The sequence below is a fragment of the Nyctereutes procyonoides genome, unplaced genomic scaffold, assembly GCF_905146905.1.
Source record: "Nyctereutes procyonoides isolate TBG_1078 unplaced genomic scaffold, NYPRO_anot_genome, whole genome shotgun sequence".
Taxonomy (NCBI): domain Eukaryota; kingdom Metazoa; phylum Chordata; class Mammalia; order Carnivora; family Canidae; genus Nyctereutes; species Nyctereutes procyonoides.
The window spans coordinates 35,561,224-35,582,132 of NW_026575133.1; the positions used below are offsets into that span (position 1 = coordinate 35,561,224).

The window sequence follows — 20,909 nt, forward strand, 5'->3', positions numbered from 1 at the left end:
ACATTCCATGCTGAAATGCAACTTCAGAGCTTTGGGGATTTTCACCTGAGAAACAACGTGCTGCCGCGTTACCACCATTTCCTCACTTGCACCAATACCGCTCCCTCCTGAGAGGGGGTAGGCGAGGCTGCTTGAGAAGTGATAGGATTTTTAAAACAAAATTCATAGTCGTCTTATATCTAATTCTTCCATTTCAACTAACGTTTGTAAAGAAGTATGTAGGATTGGTTTAAGCATCTTGATGTTGAGTGTTGAGAGGTCTCTAACGGAGGAGTGTGTTTTCTGCACGAAGCAACCTTCCACGGCCCAAAGGAGCTCCTTCTCTCCCTGCCCACCTTCCGTGGGGAGGATTACTTGTCCTTGATGAGCCATTCCTCGGGAACTTCTTGGTTGGTGGCAGTTTGTTCACTTAATTTTTTTATTTTTTAAGATTCCATGTACTCATTCATGGGAGACAGAGAGGCCAAGACACAGGCAGAGGGAGAAGCAGGCTCCCTGCAGGGAGCCTGATGGGTGACTCGATCCCAGGACCCCGGGGTCACGCCCTCATCCCTGAGCTGAAGGCAGATGCTCGACCGCTGAGCCCCCCAGCTGCCCCACTCTTAAAAACTTTAAACTCTGGGCCATGTTTTCCAGAAGGCCCCTCCTTCAGACCCGGTTGTTGAGGGCTAAAGCCAAGAGGAAACCTTACATTTTAAGAGCTGAAGATTATTCTGTTGTGGTTTGTTTTTACTTGTGGCCAAAGTTTATTCCTTTCAAAATGTATATGAAATTTCGAAATCCTTCGTAGGAATTGGACTTACCATAACCGTGTTTCTCATCGACTGGTCAGTTCAGTGGGATTTGTGAAATGCTGTTGGAGTTCCAGAGAATTCCATGGGGTCCGCGGACAGCTCAACGAGGTTACAGGGCGGGTGCAGGTAGTGGAACCCTCCCTTCGGCTCGGAACAGCACGTGCAGGGCTCTTGACGCTCCTCGCGGTCCGTTCATGTTGATCTAATCCAGATCGGGGGCCGACGGGCGGATTCTTCAGGCCACATCTCCGCGTCCCCCCCGGGGCTGGCGTCCAGAACGCAAAGCTGCTGGCCGTTCTTCGGTGCTCGGAGGGCTGTGTGGCCCGGTGCCGTCTCGGCCTGCACACCCGCAGTGCCCCGTGGCCGTGCCAGGGCACAGGCGCTCGTCGTCCCGGGGGCCTGCGTGCGCTCCCACGGCGCCGGCTGCCTCCGTTTAGTCTCAAGACAGGACCAGGGAAGGGGAGGAAGGTGGTGTTCACCGATGTCTTTGCCGGGCACTAGTAGACAGAGGAGGTTTTAGGAAGTTTGAGGAGGCGCTGGGGAACTGGAGAGCTGGGAAGCCAACATTTTCATTGGGAACAGTCACGCCGTCCGCCCGCCCTTGCGTCTCTCTCTGGTTTGCTGCCTTCCTTTCCTCCCCCTCCTCGGGAGCGTTTTGCGCAGCACAGTTCCTCTTAGGGGTGTGGTAAGGTAGGTGGGCCCGCGTCCACACGCGCAGGTCAGCCTCTCCGTGGCCGGCACGGCCCTGGCTCTCAGAAGGGCTGGGGGCGTCCTGGACGTGAGGGAGCGGTGACGAGCCACAGCCCGGAGCCGGGGGACCGCGTGTCCTGGACGGCCGCCGAGCCTGTCCCAGCGCAGCTGTGTCGGAGAGGAAGACGCTGGGCCGGGATGGGGGGCTTCCGCTCTTGCTTGTTCCCTGGTAGGGTTGCCAGCCTCTTCGTGCCCCATCCAGATACACCCACGCCCAGTGGCCAGTGCCTCTGTTGAGGTCACACTCATGCAGCCTGGGGGCCCTGGCTGGATGGCGACGTTGACTTTCTTTGCTCTTGGTCGGGCTTTCCTTGAACTCTCCAAGGGGCCACAAGACGTGATGTTTGAGGACCACAGGGTAGGATGTTTGTGTTTGTGGGTGTTCTTACATCTACTGGTTGTACATGGATCCTGTTATGTGTGGATTTGGTAGACCGGTTGGCGTGGGTGCAGCGTTAATTGTAGCTCGCAAGGAGGTGGCATTTGTAATCCTTTCCTAGTAGGTTTTGGGGGACTCTGGGCCGTGTGTGTGTGTGTGTGTGCGCGCGCGCGCGCGTGCGTGTGGTGCTGTGGGATGAGTCTGCTTTGGCTGCGGGATATTGTTTCAAACATCAGTACCATCTATGAGAAGAAAAGAACAATTTGTGTCTTTCTTGTCTTGCTTAAATTGCCTGAAAGAACATCATTTTAGCATTTCACAATAGTTTCCAGTTCTGAGCTCTTTGGGCGTCCACTGGGGGATGGGCAGGGGGAGGGGCAGGGTGAGCACCGTGTAGAGGCAGCTCTGTGTCCATTGGCAGCTGGTGCCAACTATGCCACCTACGCCTGAGGAATGTCTGTGGGATTTGTTGGCCTGGCCTGGTTGTTCGCTCATGGTGGGGCCGCGTTGCCTCGTACCAGGCCCTGGCCCTTCAGAAGGGCACCTGGCTTTGGTTTTTGCCTCCAACGCCTGCATTGTGGTTTCATGGTTTCGTAGACGGTGGCAAAATGGCAGGTAGGTAGGTGATCTTGTTCTTCCTCCCTCGAGAGGCCCGCGCTGCGGCACTGGGGTGTAGGGTTCCAAGTAGGGCAGTCGTGTATTTAGTTAAAACCAGGCCCTTTTACAATAGAAAGGGGATGGACATTCATGATAACCTGGGCCTGGCCTGCCACACCTGGGTGGGTGGCCATCCTCATTCTTACCTGGAGGAGTTGGATCCAAGAGGGCAGCCAGTCTTCACCTGGACAGGAGGAGGCAGGTGGCTCAGTGCATGAGTTTCCTATATTCATTTTGAGACATTTCTTGAAATCGCTAACCGAGATAACATCTTTACCATTGTTTCCTACAAAGCCAGGTTCTGTATTTTCTGGTTTTACGTAAACTAAAAACATAGTTTTCACAAGTTTTTGTTAAATACAGGTTTCCTGTGCCTTCACAATATTTTTTGGAAACGTTTCAAGTCGATGCTACACACTTGTTCTTGTTGGAAACAAAACTGTCGCAGAGAAGCTGAAACCAAGCTTGGGCAGACTCTCCATGTGGGAGGATGAGCTGGGAGGCTCAGGCCATGTCTCGCGTGGCCCAAGAATCCTGCTCCAGAACCTTCTGGCTGTGGGTTTTGAAATGTTCCCCATGGCTGCATTTCACTTTTGCCTTGGATGCTTATGGAATCTTCTGGATCCACTAAGCTGAGAATCTCCTTGAACACAGTGGTCTCTGTCGGTTGGGAAGTCCATACAAATCCCATGGCAACCCCCGCAGATTTAGAAAACTGCCCAAGAGAAAGGATAGGAGTTCACTTGCTCCTATTTTTATATAGTGGTAGGTGAATCTTGAATATCCGCTTCTAGTTCTGGATTTAGAAGACAACCATGAATAGACTTTGGGTGTGACGGTTACTCAGCAGCATTAGAAAATCCGGGCTGTCGGACATTTGCGTTTGGGGAGCTGACGGTCAGGCCCGGGAATCACAGTGTGCTCGGCCCGGGTTGGAAAAGGCATCACAGAGCAAGGGTTTCTGGAGCTTCGTGAGCGAAGTGAAGCGGGGGCCCAGGTCAGGCTCGGGTCAGGGGAGGGTGATGGGAGGAGGCCGCCTGGCCGGGCAGAGGGAGGTGAGGGTGGTGGGGAGGAGACGCAGCAGGCCTGGGGATGCATCAGCTTTGGGCTGCAAGGGAGGCGCCCTGGAGGGTCGCAGATGAACTCCCTGGGGGCGGAGCTGGGGACAGAGGGGGACAGATGCGGCCAGTGGCGTGGACCAGCTGGGAGCAGAAGGAAATCTCTGCTGTTTCTGGAATCGCCTCTTCTCTGTGAGCAGCCTGGCGCCGGCCGGTGCACGCACCTTCCTCCAAGGCCGTCCCTGCGCTCAGGCCTCTGCTCAGACCCATTTCTGGTTCTGTTCTCAAAGCAGCCCCTGGGATTATAAGTCTGAGGGGTTCCCTCCCCTTTGTCACCCCCGCCCCCCCAGGAATAGCGGTGCACCTAACCAAGCCAGCGTTCCTGGTTCTCCGTGGTCACTTGTCCCGAGCGCCCGGGCCCAGGCGGGGACGAGCCCCAGGGCCCGAGGGGTGGTTCCTGGAAAGCTCGCTGGCGCGCAGCCGGCCGGGCCCTGCAGCCTGGCTCCCCGTCGCCCTTGATTCGTCCTCCTTCCCCAGACCAGTTGGGAGCTCGGAGGAGGGGAGGGAGCGGCAGGCCCGGCAGCGGCCATCTGACGGCTGCTCTGCTCGTCCCACAACGCGTAATTAAGGTGGAAGCCTTGGCTCCCTCCCGGGCCTGCCCACCTGGGCCTCCCTTTGTTTACTCGCCCGCGCTCGCAGCCCGATTTCTTTCCGTTAGGCGGGAGGTAGCCGGGAGGTAGCCGGCGTCAGTGGGGTTTTCTGTCCCCAGAGCGGCTTCTGGCCGCCGAGGCGGGCGCCGTGGGGCCGGGACGCCCAGGCCTGGCGGGGTGGGAGCGTGTGCCCCGCTGGGGCGTGGGTGCGCGGGTACGTGGGTGCACGGGTGCCTGTGAGCGGGGTCTCCGGGCCGCACCCGAGCGCCAGGGGGCGGCAGCGGCAGCAAGAGGCGCCCGTGGGACCCCTGCCCTGGCCCTGCGACTGTCGGGCTGTCACCCACGAGCGGTGTGTCGCGGCCCAGAGGAGCCCGGGGGCCGCGTGTGTCCCTGGTCGGGCTCCTGGGGCGGAGGGAGGCCCGGGGAGGCCGAGGCCCTGAGGGCAGCCCTGAGTGAGCTGCTGCTCGAGGCCGGCGGGCCTGGGTGGCCGTGTCCGGAGCCGCCGGCGGGTCCCCCTCGGAGTCGGGCTGAGCGCAGCCCCTGTCTCGCTCCCCCGTCCGCGGCCGCTGGTGTGCTGGACGCGCCTGGGCCTTTGCACCCTTCCTTCGGGGGTGATTGTAAATCAGCAGGGGACCAGTGTCCTTGTTCTTCTTCCCGGGCTATCGGCGGATCTAGTGTGGGTCCCTTGGCGGGTCGCTGTTGGCAGCTTGGCTGCTGCGTGCGGCGCTGCCCCCGGGGCGCCCGGCCCGAGTGAGCTCCCCGCTGAGGTGTCCCGGGCGACCTGGGTGCTTGCCTCGATGGCATCACAGGAGGAGGAAACTTGTAACTGCCACCCAGCACCCCGGAAGCCCTGCTGTACCCCTCTTGGTCAGGGTGCCCCCCGCCCCCCCGGGAGTCGCCTGCTGAGCTCCTGACACCTTGGATTAGTGTTTCCTGTTTTTAGACTTTATGTTAACGCGGTCATAAGGCGTTTACTCTGTGTGGCTTCTTTCACTCACCAGTGTGTTTGTGACATGTCCTGCGGTTGGGGCTGAGAACTGCTTGCTCATTTCTGTGGGTGTGTAATGTTCCCTTGTATGCACGTGCCACAGTGCGTGCGTTCAGTTGGGGATGCCTGCTGCGCGGTTTCCAGTTTGGGGCTCTTCTGGAATGTTCCTGCAGCATTCTCGGGTACAGCTGTTGGTCCCCAGAAGCGTGTATTTCTTTTGATAAGGTGCGTGCGTACGTGCTTGCACTCAGGCCCACCGGGGCCCGCCCTCCACGATGCTTGCTATTGTCGTTCTTTGTGCCACCGTGAGCACCGCTCCTGTGTGCACCAGACAGCTGGATGCCCTCTCCGGGGAAGCGCCTGGTCGGGTCTTTTGCTCATTTTAAAAACTGGGTGGTCTTTATTGTTCTGACTGGTTTGTAGGGGTTATTTATATAGATGAGAAATGAGTTCTTTGCTAGTTATTTAGTTATTTATTTTTTTGCTATTTTCTCCCTTAATGATTTTTTTTTTTTTTTGATGAACAGATGTTCTTAATTTTAGCATAGTGCATTTTTTTGATGGTTTTCTCTATGCCTACTTGAAGGTCATGGAGATCCTCTGTATTATTTTCTAGAAGCTTCCTTGTTTTACCACTCACAAGTACTCTTATGGTCCACCTGGAATAGGTTTTTAAAAAGAACAATGATGTGAGGTAGAAACTGAAGGTTACTTTTCCCATTCGGATTTTCATTTGGCCCAAAAGATTGATTTAAAAGATTCATCCTTTCTCCACTTCCCCGCAGCACCACCTGGTCCGCAGTCAGGTATCTGGATACGCCCAGGTCTGTGTCTGGAGTTTGTTCTGGTCCGTTGGTCTGTTTGTCCATATGTGTGCTGGCCAGCACTGTCTTACTAACCGTAGCTTTGCAATTAGGCCTCGTGTCTGGTCATGTGGCTCTTCCATCTTCTGACCAGTTGGAAGCTTGTCTTGGTTCTTCTGAACCCTCTGCATTTCCTTATGACCTAAAATCAGCTTTTCAATGTCAGCAGAATACCTGCTGGGATCTCCTTTGGGATAATATTGATTGGCCTTAAGAGCAGTTTGTTTTGAATCTTCTAGTCCTTGAAGCTGATGTATCTTTCCATCTATTTGGGTCGTCTTTAATATCTTTGGTCCCATTTTGTAGTTTCCAGCATAGAGGTCTTTCGTTTCTTTAGTTAGATTTATTTCTACTTTTTTTTTTTTTTTGATGCTGCTTTGTTTTTCAAATTTTGTTTGTGGATTTGTATTTAGAAATGTAATTTTTGTAAGCCACCTGTCTGTAGACCGCTTGCAAGCTTTGCTTTGTATTGAACTGGGTTATCTGAAGGTTCTTTTGGGCTTTTATGTCTACTGTCTATAGATACTGAACGTTTCATTCTTTGCTCATTTTTAAGCATTTTGTCTTTCTTTCGTGTCATTGCACTGTCTAGGGCCTTCAGGCAAATGTTAAACGAATTGGTGATAGTGCACATGTCTGTCTTAAAAAATCAAGGGAAGAGTTCTCAGCATTTCATCACTTTGTACGAAATTTGCTGTAAGTTTGTGTAAACGGGCTTTCTCATATAATGCATTTCTCTTCTGTTCTCAGGATTGCCAAGTTTTTCTCAGAAGTAGGCGTTAAAATATCAGGTTGGACCATATTACGTTGCAGATATTTGACCTTTTTTGCCTACAGAATGACACTTTGATTTGATTTAGGGCAATATATTAGACTTTTTTTTTTTGCATCTATTAAGCATGTAATTTTTCTCCTTTCTTTGACTCTTGTAATGAATTTTCTGTTGATTTTTTGAATGCTAAGACTCACATGTCTTAATAAATCCAGCTTGATTTTTTTAGTAATTACTCTTCTTATGTACTACTGGATTTGTCTTGCTTACATCTGGCGTAATTTCTTTCATCCAGATTTGTAAATAGATTGACCTGTGATTTTTCTTTTTCTTGAGGTAGCCTTGTCAGGTGTTGACATCCAGGTAGTGCTGCCACTTAAAGCGTGGGGAGCTTGTTCCTCTTTGCCTAATCCCAGGGTGGACAGCGTTTTCCTTTAAAGAGTCAGGTGGCAAATATTTTAGGCTTTGTGGACCATATATACGGCTTCTGTTGCATTTTTTTTTTCTCTTTAAATTTTGTTTAAACAGCCATTTAATAATGTAAAAACCAGTCCTTCTTAGCAGATGGTACAAAATCAGGCCACAGATTGTATTTGCCTGCAGGCCATAGCTTGCTGACCGCTGTCGAATTCTCTGGAAGAGTGTATATAAGGTTGATGTTACTTCTTTCTTAGATATTTGGAAGAATTTGATAGTTTCTCTGACCGGGAACCTGTTTCCTTTGTAAGTTGCACCCTCAGCAGTTGCAGGACTATTCAGATACTCTGTTTTTTCTTGTGTCAGTTTATTTTTTTAAAAAAGGTTTTTATTTGTTTTAGAGAGAGAGAGAGAGAAAGAGTGTATTGGTTGGGGGAGGGGCAGAGAGAGAAGAGCATATTAAGCAGATCCCCCTACTGAGCAGGGAGCTTGACATGGGGCCCAATCCCAGGACCCTGAGATCACAACCCCTCTTGTGTCAGTTTTAATGTGTTTGGTTTTCCTTGGAATTTTTTTCATTCCATCTAAATTTTCAAGTGTATTGATATAAAATTATTCAAATACCTTTGTATCATCTTTGCAACGTTTGTAGGATTTGAGGTGACATCTCCTTTTTTGTTCTTTATATTGTTTACTTGTTCTCTTTTTTTCTTCACTGCATTTGCTTAGGATGCTAATATTTTTCAGCTGCCATGTTTAGTTTTCTTGATTACCTCTATTGGATTAAAAAACTCAATTTCTGCTCTTGCTGTTGCTTCATTTGATTCTTTGGATTTACTTTGCGCCCCCCCCCCCCCTTTTTAAGACGAAGTGAAATATTTAGGTCATCGAATTCTTTTTCTCAGACATTCTTCATTTGTACTACCTAGACCTAAAGCTATAATTTTAACCTATGTATGGCTTTAGTCTGATTGCACAAGTGTGTCATTTTTCATTGTAATTCATCTTAGGATAATATCTCATTTCCTTTTGGATTTCTTCTGTGACCCAGGGGTTATTTCAGAAAATATTTCTTCATTTCACCTGTTTGCGAATTTTGTTATTGATTCCTAGTTTAATTTCACTTTGGTTGCTGGATTTCCTGTATATAATTTCAGTTTTCAAAAGTTCCTTGAGTTCTGCTTTGCCACCATATGGTTGATTTTGTGCGCATTAACATACATGGGCAGCGAGTGCGCCAGGTAAGACTTGTCCTCCCGATGGCATCGGCCGCGTCAAGCTCCCTGTTTCTGGTGTCGGCCCCCAGCTCCACTGGTGTGCGGCCTCCTTTTCCTGCCAGTTGCTGGGAGTGGTACTTAAACCCCTGCTGTAATCACAGGTTAGTATTCTTCCTTCTGTTCTGTCCCTTGCTTTTAAATCTTTTGAAGCTATTTTAAGTCTGTTCAGATTTAGAATTTTACACTTTCTTGTTGGAATAACCAAATACAGTTTTTATGAAATGTCTGATTTCGGTGCCGGTGAGGGCCAGCCTGGTGCTCCTTCCTTTGATGTGCAAGCGCCCCAGCTGTGACCTCAGGTGTCCACAGGAACCCCTCCACCTGGCAGGCTCTGACCCCATCTCCTTCCCCGTGGTCTGTTCGTATGTCAGCACTCGCCTCTGGGGGGACGCGGGCTCACATTGGCCCTCCCATCACTCTTTCCCTCTCACATCTTGGCCCCTCTGGTCCTCGCTGCCTCAGCAGCTCTCTAACTGAAGCCGCCGTGGTGCGTGCCTGCATCCTGTATGTCAGCCAGGCCTCCTAGGCCTTGGCCGAGGGTTAGTGTGATAGCAGCTGGTCTGTGCCAGGGCAGAGGTGAGGTTTACCTGTCCATGCCGGTAGCACGCTCCCAGTGTTGTGATCAGTGGTTTGCCCTAATCCACGTTCATTCTTAAGTTTCCAGGTGAATGTGGGCTTGTATTGATCTTTATGTTGCAGTGATACAACTACTGGGCATATTTTAAAGTGACTGAAATTTATCTGCAGCCTTGAGCTGCTCTTATAGCATTTTTATTTAGGTATTTTATGAGGTGATTTATGTCACACCTTATAAATGGTAAAATCTCCCAGGTCTGAGTGCGGGGTGCACTTGTGGAGTACTTCCTGCCAGCCTGCCCTCCCTGGCTCCTCCCTACCTGGGTTTTACCAAGTTGTTTTTTTCCCCCAGTATAAACGAAGAATTCATTCTGGATTTGGGTTGAGAAATAATCTGTAGGACTTTACTCTTCGTGCCTTTAATGTCACGACTATGCCAGCATCAGGTTTCCCTCTGGGCAGGGCAGAGCTCGAAGGTGCCACTTGGTCTCTCTTGGCCTTGTTTTCACCATGGGTTGAGCCAGCAGGCTGTATTAAATGATATCTTCGTTCCTTCCCCCTCTGAGATTCTGTGATCCTCACGTTCAAGTGGAAGCCAAGGCCAGAACGTTTGGAAGTAAGCCACAGGCCGGCACATTTTTATCCTTGGGGGTAGGAGTGTAAGACAGCACCTCTTTTTTAAAGATTTTATTTTTGATGGGGTGGGGGGTGTACGCTGTGGAGGGGGATTTTTTCCACATTAAAATTTACCTTTTCTGTTTTGTGACTCATGCATTTCATATAATGTGATTAGGTTGTAAATACCTTGTTTGGTCTGTTGCATTTGGAAGTACATTTCATTCATGAGTGCTAATTTAAACGATTTACAAATAAATAAAATTTTATTTACAAATTGAATTACAGATTGATAACTTTTAAGGAGGCCAGTTCCCCACCCCCCACCCCCACGCCCCTGCAGGAGGTGAGGCCTTATGACCAGAAGACCATCTGAGCATTGCAGTAAGATAGTTTTCTGGAATCTGCGTCCTCCTTAGAGATAACAAAACAAACACAGTGTGAAGGCTGGCTGACTTGTAAACACTCGCCACTCCCCAGGGTTAATGGCGGTCTGTTTCCCCTTGGTGATGGAGAGTAGATGTTGGAGCCGGGGGAGGGGATGGTGGTCACGGAGGGTGGCACTCAGGCGCTCCTGCTTGGCTGCACTACTCACTGTGGCCTTCTGCAGCTCCGGATGCTCGAGCTGGGCCCTGAGGCCTGTTTCCAGGCAGCCGGCCGCGCTCACCCGTAGTCCTCGTTCAGGCCTTTGAAACGAGGCAGGCCACACAGCTGTCACTTGCTGCAGGTGATCAGCCACAGTGTCTCCTCTCCAGACTCAGGGTGCCCTTTGGAGCATGGGCTGTGGACCCCCTCGTCGTGCTTGGGGTATCTCCGTCCAGGCAACAGGAACCCCTAGAGCTGAGCTCCCACCTGTGGTCTGGGAGGTGCCGCAGCCAGAGGCGGTCCCACCTCCCTCACTCCATTGTCAGTGTTCAGGTGGCCGGGGCAGCCCTCATGACATCATGACATGGGAGCTTCTCTGGAGTAGCTAGGAGTCAGTGGGTCGTTAGCCACAGTGGGGACAGTGCCCCCTGACCGCAGTGCTGCGGATGTGCATACCCATAGCTGTGCACATTCTCTCTGAGTGCGAGGGTGATGCTCCAGTGAACCTTGGCATGGCAGGAGCTCCTGTTCCGTAGCTGCCACTGCCCCCCTTCTCCACCCCCTCCCCCGCATCCTCCTAGATGGAAGGCATGCTGGGTGACAGGTGGGGATGCAAGATCAGGAAAGCCTGCAGTCGGGCCACCCAGGGCCACTCACAGTGCCCTGTCTCTGTTTCTCCCCTGTGCTCTCCACGTATCGCCTCTGCAAGAGCACTGCCTGGCCCCAGCCCCTAGCCCCCAGCCCCTGCCCTGCAGGTGAGCAGAGACCCTCCCTCTGTGCTTGGTTTCCTTCTCTGGAAGACGAGGGCACGGGAGGCTTCATCTACGAAGATTGTTGTGGGGATTACATGAGGCAGGCGTGTCGCCCAGGGCCCGGTTGTGCCCAGGATGTCAGCCGCTGGCATCATCACAGGAGTCCAGACGCATCCAAAGCCTAGAACCGGTCCCAGAGTGTCTGGCAAGTTTCAGCATCATCAACATCGTCAGACTCATGCTCTTTTTGACAGATACAAACACCTGTGTCCTTCCACTTTGAAATTTCAGAACGACTGTGACATCGTTTCTGACAGCAGAGTTGAGTGGGGCTGTTCGTGCACATCAGCCACCCCTTCCCCACTGATAACCACCCAGGGATGGTCTCTACCTGCAGCAGCTGCCCCGGGGCCACAGGTGGCACAGACAGCCAGCATGGGCAGGGGAGCCCTGGGCGTGGAAAGGTGTGCAGGACCAGGCGGGAGCTCCTCTGCCGTCTGGGTATGTAGCTGGCCCCGGGGCAGCCCTGCTGCACCGACCCGAGGGACCGGGCTCAGACCTGTATGTTTTAACTTTTTGCTCTTTGGTGATTAGTGATTGTAAACTCTTAAGAGAGGGGTTTTAGCCACAGATGAGAGAGATTGGAGGCGCCCAGTCCTCCAGTAGGAAAACCTCCTCAGGGTCCACACAGCTGGCAGTGGTCCACTTTGACCGTGAGAATGAGGCCTTCCAGCGTGGCCTGGGCCCGGAGAGGGCAGGTGCACGCCCCTTCTGTTCAGCGAGGTTCAGGGTGTGGGGGGCAGGCTCTGCTGCAAGACTTCCTCTCCCCGGTCCTGGGGTCCCGGGGTCCCGGGGTCCTGGGGTCCCGGGGCCCCGGATTTCCCTGCCGGCCTGCTCTGCCAGCCTGACCCTGTGGCCCGGGTCCCGCGTGGGTGTGCTGCTGCTCCCTGGCGGCCCGGCCCTGGAGGAAGAGCTCAGCTTACACTCAAGCCTTTCAGGCAGGGCAGTGGCCGCCAAGTGGTTTCTTAAAAAGAATTCCTCTTCCCCTGATTAATTCCTGGCATGCGGGTTGGGAGCTCTTGCGTCAGTGAGTCGTCACCAGCGCTCCGCCGCCTGCAGCAGACATAAACAGCGAGCAGGCCCCCGGCTCCTGACGCTGGCCCGGCGAGCTGCAGGCCCGGCGGCCCGAGATCAAGGCGCCCAGCGCCGGTGCAGGGGCCCCCGAGTCCGAGGCGGGGGGCGGGCCTGGTGCACGGCCTGTCGGCGGCCCGGAGGACGGCGCCCGCAGGTGGCATTCATTTACCCACACGGCTGTGTCGCTTCCTCCCGTTACCTGCGTCGCTGAGCCGTGTGTTCTTCGTGGGGAGTATTTGCCTTCTTGCGGCGGGTCTCTGTCACCTTTGGAAAGGTTATTTCCGAAGGTTATTTCAGCCTCTGGGAGCCCGGGGGCTGTGCGGCCTGGCCCCGCCGTCTGGGCGCTCGGGTGGCACGGGACAGCGTCGGGGGGCTGCTGGGCAGCGTGCGGCCCCGGCCGTTTCTGTGGGAGCCTCTTCAGCTGAGGCAGCCTCCCCGGCTCTGCCAGGCTCATAGAAGAGGCCAGAAACGAGCGACTGCTGCCCCCGCTGGCCTCAGTTTACTAGTTACGTGCTCTGGCCGAAACAGACATCCCTGCGCCAGGGCTGCTCCGGGCCAGCGAGAAGGGTTTTCTCACGGGCAGTTTAGGCACTTGGCCGTGGTGCCGGGGCCCTGCTGCAGGTGACGAGGCCAACGTCGTGGCTTCCAGGGTGTCTTCAAGGGGCTCGCATTCCCAGTGGGCACGCGAGAGGACGGCCCCGGGAGGCCGCAGCGGGCTGCTGCTGAGGGGTGCGTGGTGGACGGGGCCTGGGATGGACCTGCACTGACCTCCAGGAGGGGAGATGACGGCCATCGGGCCCTGGGGTGGTCGCTGTGCCGGCTAGGCCCTAACCGGGCGGTGCACAGCTGTCTGGGGCTGCTCGCTAGCAGAAGCAGGACGGGTCAGGACCTGGGTGGGACTTGGCCGGTGGGTCTCCTGCAGGGCAGGGGGCACACTTCGGGGAGTTGTGTCCAGGGCCCGTAGAACAGCGGCCCTCGACCAAGTCCGTGTCCGGCCAAGATTGCTGAGCCGACTGTCTGATGTCAGGATCTTTGGTTTCTTCTTGTGTGTAGCCTGCGCACAGAAGCTGTGGTAAGGATCCTAATTTTAAGGAAGAATCATAAATGATAAGCAGATCCGGGGTGTTGATAATATTAACTTTTGTGTAAAATCGAGAAGAGCCTGCCCTATTCTGGTTGAGCAGCCAAGGGCCGAGCCTTGCTCCCTGAGCACCTGGGCCCGGGAGAGCAGACCAGAGAGCAGGTGTCCTGAACCCACTGCATATTCTACTGTGTGCAGGACGGCAGGGCCACACCTCTTCTCCGCTGTATCCCCTGGGCCCTCTGGAAGGAGAGGATGCTCATGAGGCCAAACGTGCCTCACGCCATTAGCTCATGTAAGTGGGACACGTGCTACTGCTGTTACGGACGGGGACAGTGAGGCTGAGCCATGTGCTTGAAGAAATGGGCTCACGTCTGAGCGCAGGCTCCTGTGGCTTCCTTGGGGTTCTGCACATCACAGGTTCTGAAACATTTGTTCGGGAAGGCCGTTAGGTTAGTTAATCGTTACAGAGTGTGGTGTTTTCCAGAAACAGGTGCAGATCGCTAGGGACCCTCGGTGAGTGATGTGGTCGCCCCTGTCCTTTGTATCTGCGCTCGAACCCACAGGGCCTGTGAGGTGGAGTCTGGGGGTTGGCCTTGCGCTTCTCTTCAGGAACATGACCGGGGTGTCTTCTGTGTGATCAGCGCCGGCGTGTGGAGCGCTCACCTGCCCCACGTCGCCGTTGGGAGGGCGGGCCCCCAGGGGTTGTGCGGTGGCCCTGCGGGGAGGGAGAGCCAGCAAGCTGCTGCTTCGCCGGGATGCTCCACGGAAAGGCCCAGGAGCTCCTGGGTAAGTCATCCAGGTCTCAGAAAACACTGCCATCTGTTGCTTTTTCTCAACCCTTTGCGCTTTTCATTTGTTACTTCCTGAAGATCATTCTGTATCCCTTAATAAAGCGGTCCCTTATTCTCTTGATGCTTGGGTATCACTGTAGTCTGTTTACCAACAGACAGCCCAACTTCTTTGCTCACAATGCTTCTTTGTTGTTGTCGTGAGATATAAATAACGTAAAACCGACCATTTTAGCTATTCCTCAAGTGGACGGTTCTGTGGCATTTAAGTACATTCACACTGTTGTGCAGCCACCAGCACCGTCCATCTCCCGAGCTTCCTCGTCTTCCCAGATGGAAACTCTGCGCCCGCTGAACACGGAGTCCCTACCCGCCCCCCAGCCCCAGCCCCGAGAAACCTCTGCTTCCATCCCGAGTCTGCACATTTGTCTTTTCTAGGGGCTCTCGCAGGTGGAGTCAGAGGATGTGTGCTTCGTGTCTGGCTTCGCTCATCTGGCACAGTGTTGTCAGGGTTTGTCCCTGATGTGGCACGCGTCGGAATCCTCTCCTTCTTAAGGCTGAATGATATTCCGCCGCGTGGATGGACCGCGTTTTGCTTATCCATTCCCCCGTGGATGGACCTGTGGGTGGTTTGCAGTTTTTGGCTCTTTTGACTCATGCCGCCGAGAACATGGATGTGCCGGCGCGTGTGTGGGGCCTCTGCTCTCAGATCTCGGGGTGTATATCTAGGGATAGAATTGCAGGATGGTCATTCTAGGTTTAACTTTGGGAGAACCACTCCGTTGTTTTCCACGGCGACTGCACCGTTATTCTCCCCCAGCGGCACGGGACGGCTTCATTTTCTCCCTACCTGCTTTAGCTTTTTCTCTTTAACGCTCGCCCTTCCGATGACGCGGAGTGTATCTGATTGTGGTTTTGACCTTCGTTTTCCCTGATGTCCGATGAATCGAGCGTCTTTTCATGTGCCTGTTGGGCATGTGCACAGCTTCTCTGAAGGAATGTCTGTTCAAGTCTTTTGTGCATTTTGCGATTGTTATTTTGTTGCTGAGTTGTGGGATATATTTGTACTCTGGAGATTTGCTTTGCAAATATTTCCTCCCATTCTGGGGGCTCTTTTCACTCTGCAATGCCTCTTCCTGAACACAGTGTTTTCGGTCTTGATGAGGTCCCCTTTGTCCGTTTCTCTCCTGTTGCTCGTGTGTTTTGGTATCACATCTGCGCATGTTTTGCCAAATCCAAGGTCATGAGTTTCTCCCATTTTATGATTTTAGTTCTTGTATTTAGCTCATCAGTGTACCCCGAGTTAATATTTGCTTGCGGTGAGAGGGAGTGGAGGTCCGACTTCACACTTTGCCTGTGGATCCGGTGGTCCCAGCTCCACTGTTGAGGAGGACCTGGCTGGCTTTTAAAGTTCTGGAGGCTTTTTTGTTTTCCGTGGAAGCATGCTGAGCTGCACCCAGGCCCGTGTCCGTGCAGATCTGTCACCCACGTTTACAGCCCCTCCCCGTCCAGCTCCGGTCCCTGCCGCCGTATCCACACCCCTCCCGGTGTTGACCACCTCTGCAGGGCTGGAGATTTGAGGGGGGCCTCCGTGGCTTGCTACGGAAGGCAGGAGGAGTTCAGCGCAGGCTCCCTGGTGATGCCAGCCGTTGGCCATTGCCCTGTGTGCGGTGGCCTCCGCAGACCACTCTCTCCGCTTGCCTGCACGGGCCCTGATGGGTAGGGCTCTTCCCGGAGACCCAGGGCACAGTGGCCACTGTACAGTCACAGGTGAGCTGCTGCCTTGGGGGAGCCCTGCTGGCATGTCACAGACACCTGGGTTGGGCCCAGCACCTGCCAGGGCAAATCCCGAGGGCCGTGGGCTGCACAGGGAACTTCACTATTACGGGATTTATTCATTTTATTTAAATATCGCTGTTCTCGTACTTAAATAAGACCCAGGCTGCTATTGTGCTAGCAGCTTCTCTGTCTCTGGAGCGCAGGGTGTGGGCCGCCCTGTTGGGCCCGCAGTGCTGAGTGGTGGGGAGGTGCTTTTCTGGCGGGACGCCTCTGGCCGGGTCTCTCGGCCTCGCGTGGCTCGGGGGGTGGGGAGGTGACCACGCCAGGATCGGCCCAGGGCTTTGTGTTTGCTCAGATACCCTGATGCCTGTGGTTGTGTTTCCCCGTAGCTGCCAGTGTCGCACCTTCATCCACGTTGATCCTTAGCACTTTAGAAGTCACAGCGGCCTTTGTCACGGCTTCGAAGCTGCCCGCGCGGTGTGCGTGTCCTCCTCCAGACGCGCTTCTTGTAGCTTACGTGACAGGGAAGCTACGGAGCCTGTATTTCATGGTGAAAACTGCACTATTTCTCGTAAGTTGAACGTTTCAGTAGCTTTGTAGAAACCGAGGGCTTGGTGATCCTTGTGCCCGCGCGGGAGGCGGGCATCTCTCGGCCGCAGAGGCCCGTGGGTGTGGGGCCCGCTGTCCCCACGCGGCGTGCCTGTGGCTGCGGTCCTGGCTCGGGGCGGGTGGGGGGGACCCGACACAGAGGTGACGCAGCCCCTGGACGCGGCTCCTCACGGAGCAGGCTCGCGTAGGGTCGCCAGCTTCATTGACTGTGTTCCTGAGAGCAGTTTATTTATTTATTTATTTATTTATTTATTTATTTATTTATTTTTATTTTTATTTTTATTTTTATTTATGATAGGCACACACAGAGAGAGAGAGAGAGAGAGAGAGAGAGAGAGGCAGAGACACAGGCAGAGGGAGAAGCAGGCTCCATGCACCGGGAGCCTGACGTGGGATTCGATCCCGGGTCTCCAGGATCGCGCCCTGGGCCAAAGGCAGGCGCCAAACCGCTGCGCCACCCAGGGATCCCGAGAGCAGTTTATTTAATCAACAGGAAGATACTTTCCTATCCCTGGTTTTATCTTATTTTTTATTTTTTATTATTATTATTTTTTTATTTACGATAGTCACACAGAGAGAGTGAGAGAGGCAGAGACACAGGCAGAGGGAGAAGCAGGCTCCATGCACCGGGAGCCCGATGTGGGATTCGATCCCGGGTCTCCAGGATCGCGCCGTGCGCCAAAGGCAGGCGCCAAACCGCTGCGCCACCCAGGGATCCCCCCTCTCCTTGGTTTTAAAAGCTCAGGTCGTCGTCTCAAATTCGCACAGTTGTGAAAGACTTGGGAAAGGAAAGAAAACACCCTCGTGTCCGCAGCGGCTCGCAGGCGGCTGAGGGACGCATTGTGGGGAGACTCACACGTTCCGCCTCGCACGGATTCTGGGCATCGGTGCGCACACGTGTGTCTGCACCTGTCGTGCGCCCCGTAGAACCAGGGGTGCTCGTGGTCGCCGCGTACTCCTTCCGCCCCTAAAGGTCCTCTTCTGGTGGGACTTCAGGGTTTTATTCTCTAGTAAATGACACTTCCGTGGGACATTCTTAGATCTATGTCTTTGAATTTGGGGCTGATTGCTTTTATTCTCGTTTTCTCAGGCAAACGGCCTAGAAATAGCATTGCTGGGATGGGGGGGCACACGCAGGGGGACCGTGGCACCAGGCTGGCCCTCAGCTGGTGGAGCCGTGCAGCCACGGCCGGTTGTGAGGACGCCGCTCCAATGCCCAGCGGCAGCCGGTCTGCAGGGCGCCTTCACCGGCGGATGGGAGGCGAGGCCCGCGGCGGCGACAGCTCCCGGCCCCGGCCATCCTGCGTGTCCAGAGACCGGCCCGGTGCCGAGTGGCCGTGCAGCAGGCAGACGGAAATTCCGCAAATGTCCCAGAGCTTCCCTGTGCCGCTGTCCCACCTCACTCACGGCATCGAGGGGCGCTGATCGAGCCTGTCCCCTGTGCCAGGCTGCTCTAAGCGTCGGGATCTCCAGTGTCCCTCAGTGCTCCTGGGGCATCACGCAGTAGACAAGTAAATTACTATATAATAGTAAAAATGGCTAACATTGGGTGAGCCTATGATGTAACTGGCACTTTTTCTAAGTGCTTTCTATGTAATTGCAGATTTAATTCTTGCAAGAGCCTAGGAGTAGGTTTATGATCCCGCGGGCATCCCCATGTAGAGATGAGAAAGCAGAGGCCTAGAGGAAGGAGGTCACTTGCCCAGGGGGTCCTGGTAGGCACTTCGTGCTCCCCTGCCTCAGAACTTAGCACATCCAGGGTGGTTTCAGGTGACGCTGGTCCCAGTGAGCAGGGTGGGGCCCAGAGGGTGTACTGGGGAAGTGCATGACCCGTCCAGCAGTGTGGTTGATTCTGGGTTTGAGGATGGCTTTGAGGGATTTTGCCCAGGGTAGTGACACCTAAGTGTTCATGATCAGGCTCTTGGGTGCCCACCTCCAGGATTCCAGGTGAGAAGCGGATGGGTTGGGCTGGGGGTGGGGCTGGTGGGCTGCAGGTGGACAGGAGAGGGGCGCGTGTCCTGAGCGGCTGCAAGCTGGGCCGGTGGGGCCTGGAGGCGGTGGGGGCTTCTTCCCACAGATGGCAGAGAGGCCGGGGGGCGCGTCCTGCAGCAGGACCCAGAGCTGGGCTCTGCCACAGACCGTGTGCAGTGACTTGGCTGAAGAACTGTGGAAAAGGAGATCCGCTGGCTCTTGACTCAGTACCCGCGTGGGCGGTAGTGGGTGCAAAACCCCATTTCCTCATAAGCAGATTCTTCTACTTTAGCAAGTGTGAGCTGCTTTTAGCCTCATCCCGAGACTCCTAGTGTTTCCTTTCGGAGTGTGTGTTCTGCTTCACTGGGCTTTTCCCCTGATGCCTGTGCTGGGGTGTGGCTGCAAGGCCCCGGCGCCCCCACGGCCCCCGTGGTCTGCGAGGTCAAGGCTGTACTGATGAGAGTATGAGATGCGGCTGACATTTCTCCCGGTGGGTGGGTGTGCGATGGGCAAAGCTGCTGGTGCCCCGGCGGGCGTGGGGCCCCTGCTCGTCAGGTTCGTCACTGCCCGGCGTGGGCACGGAGGGAGCGGTTTCACTTAGGATGTTCTTGGTGAGGCAGGACAGTCTTCACTTTTAGGGAGCACGTAGGCCTCTGCCCGGGAGGTGCAGGTCTGTTTGGTGCCCTCTGTGACGAGGCAGGCCCTTGTGCCACTGGCTGGTGTGGCGGCGCCCCCGGGAGAGCCGTGTGGTGGCCGGGTGGCCCCCCGAACGGGCCCTTCTTCCGTGGGACACCATCTGTACTTGAGAGGATAACTGATGGGTAAACTGTGGGTGTTCAGGCTTGGCCACCTGCCAGATAATTTCTTAAAAATGAAGCTCGGCTGTCACTTTAAGGAAAACAGCTGACAGTGTGTGTTGCCAGCGATGACATTTCAGCTCGCAAGTGGGAACAGGGATTTGGGAGCCGTGCACCCCCCTTCCACCCATAGCATCTAATGGCACGCGTCAGCCTCCGGGAGAGCTCGCTGCTTTCCATGCCACCAGGTCCCGATGTCGTGGGCCCGGGCAGGGTCAGGAACCCTCGCAGGGTGGCCCCTGATGCAGCCAGGTCCACGGAGCTCGTTGGGGTGGGGGTCACGGCCACGCTCCCACGTGCCGCCAAACCAGGAAGCCTGCAGGCCCTGCTGGCTGGGACCACGCCCGCCCTCCAGCCCCGACTCTGTGAAGTGGGCTGCCTTTGTCCCTTCCACCCGAACCCCCCCCCGTCCCAACAGACGATGCTCCGAAGCCCATGTGACAGTCCCGCTGACTTCCCCCAAGCCAGATCCCACAGAGGCTTGCAAACCATGCCACTCTGCTCACTACTTGTTTAGTGTTTTGGAAAAGACACCTATTTTTTTTCATAAAAATAGATAATTTCTGTTAATGTTCAGTGACACGGTCATTTTCAAATGAATTAAATGAACATTGAAAAAAAATCTCGTGTTTTTGTTTTTTTTGTTTTTTTTTTTTTTAAATCTCGGTTTTAACTTGTAATGTGGCAAATATCGATATGTATAGCCACATAAACAAGAGCCCTTTGGGGTACTCATAATTTTAAAGAGGGTGGAGGGGCTCTGAGCCTAAAAACTATGAGAACTGCTGTTCTAAGCCAGCTGGTGTTGATCGGCTTATATTTTTTAAAAACACTTAAAATTACTTTGTCCTTGGTGTTCTGACCCTGAGGTCTGAGGAGGCGAGGAGGAGCAATGTGCTGGCAAGGGCAAGTGTTGCTCCTGTGTGGGTGTGTATGGGGGGGGTTGTGCACCTGCGTGGGGCGGTGCTCCGGACCTAGAGGTCTGGGCCTCTCTGTGGTCCCACCTGGTGCTCAGGCGGGCCTCAGGGATGACAGATGCAATCACCCTGCCTCGGGCCCATGAGCACCGCTGGGCAGGAGTTACAGCTATTCAAAGTGATTGACTGTCCTATGTCCCTGTATTATTGATCTTTTTTTTTTTTTTAAAGATTTATTTATTTATTTTATGATAGACATAGTGAGAGAGAGAGAGAGGCAGAGACACAGGAGGAGGGAGAAGCAGGCTCCATGCACCGGGAGCCTGATGGGGACTCAATCCGGGACTCCAGGATCACGCCCTGGGCCAAAGGCAGGTGCCAAACCGCTGAGCCACCCAGGGATCCCCCCCCCTGTATTATTTATCTTACATTTAGTTATATATTGTTAAGGTTTATTACGTAGATACATATGTAGCTGATGATGAAGGAATTTACTAGGATTTTTGTTCCCCTTTAATGTTTGTCAATTTGCACAAAGGCAGACTTCAGGAAAGACCGTAGTGAGTGTGGCTCTTTCAAATGCTTCTTCTGAACCCAAACTGCCCAATAAACACGGTCACATGGAGAATAAATGATG

The 20,909-nt window shown here is 54.1% G+C and overlaps 1 protein-coding gene across 6 annotated transcripts in view; it reads left to right on the plus strand.

Annotated features, from left to right (window-relative positions):
- Positions 1 to 20,909, plus strand: part of HDAC4 (histone deacetylase 4) — a 276,590-nt gene that overhangs the window by 40,236 nt on the left and 215,445 nt on the right. The window lies entirely within an intron of this gene.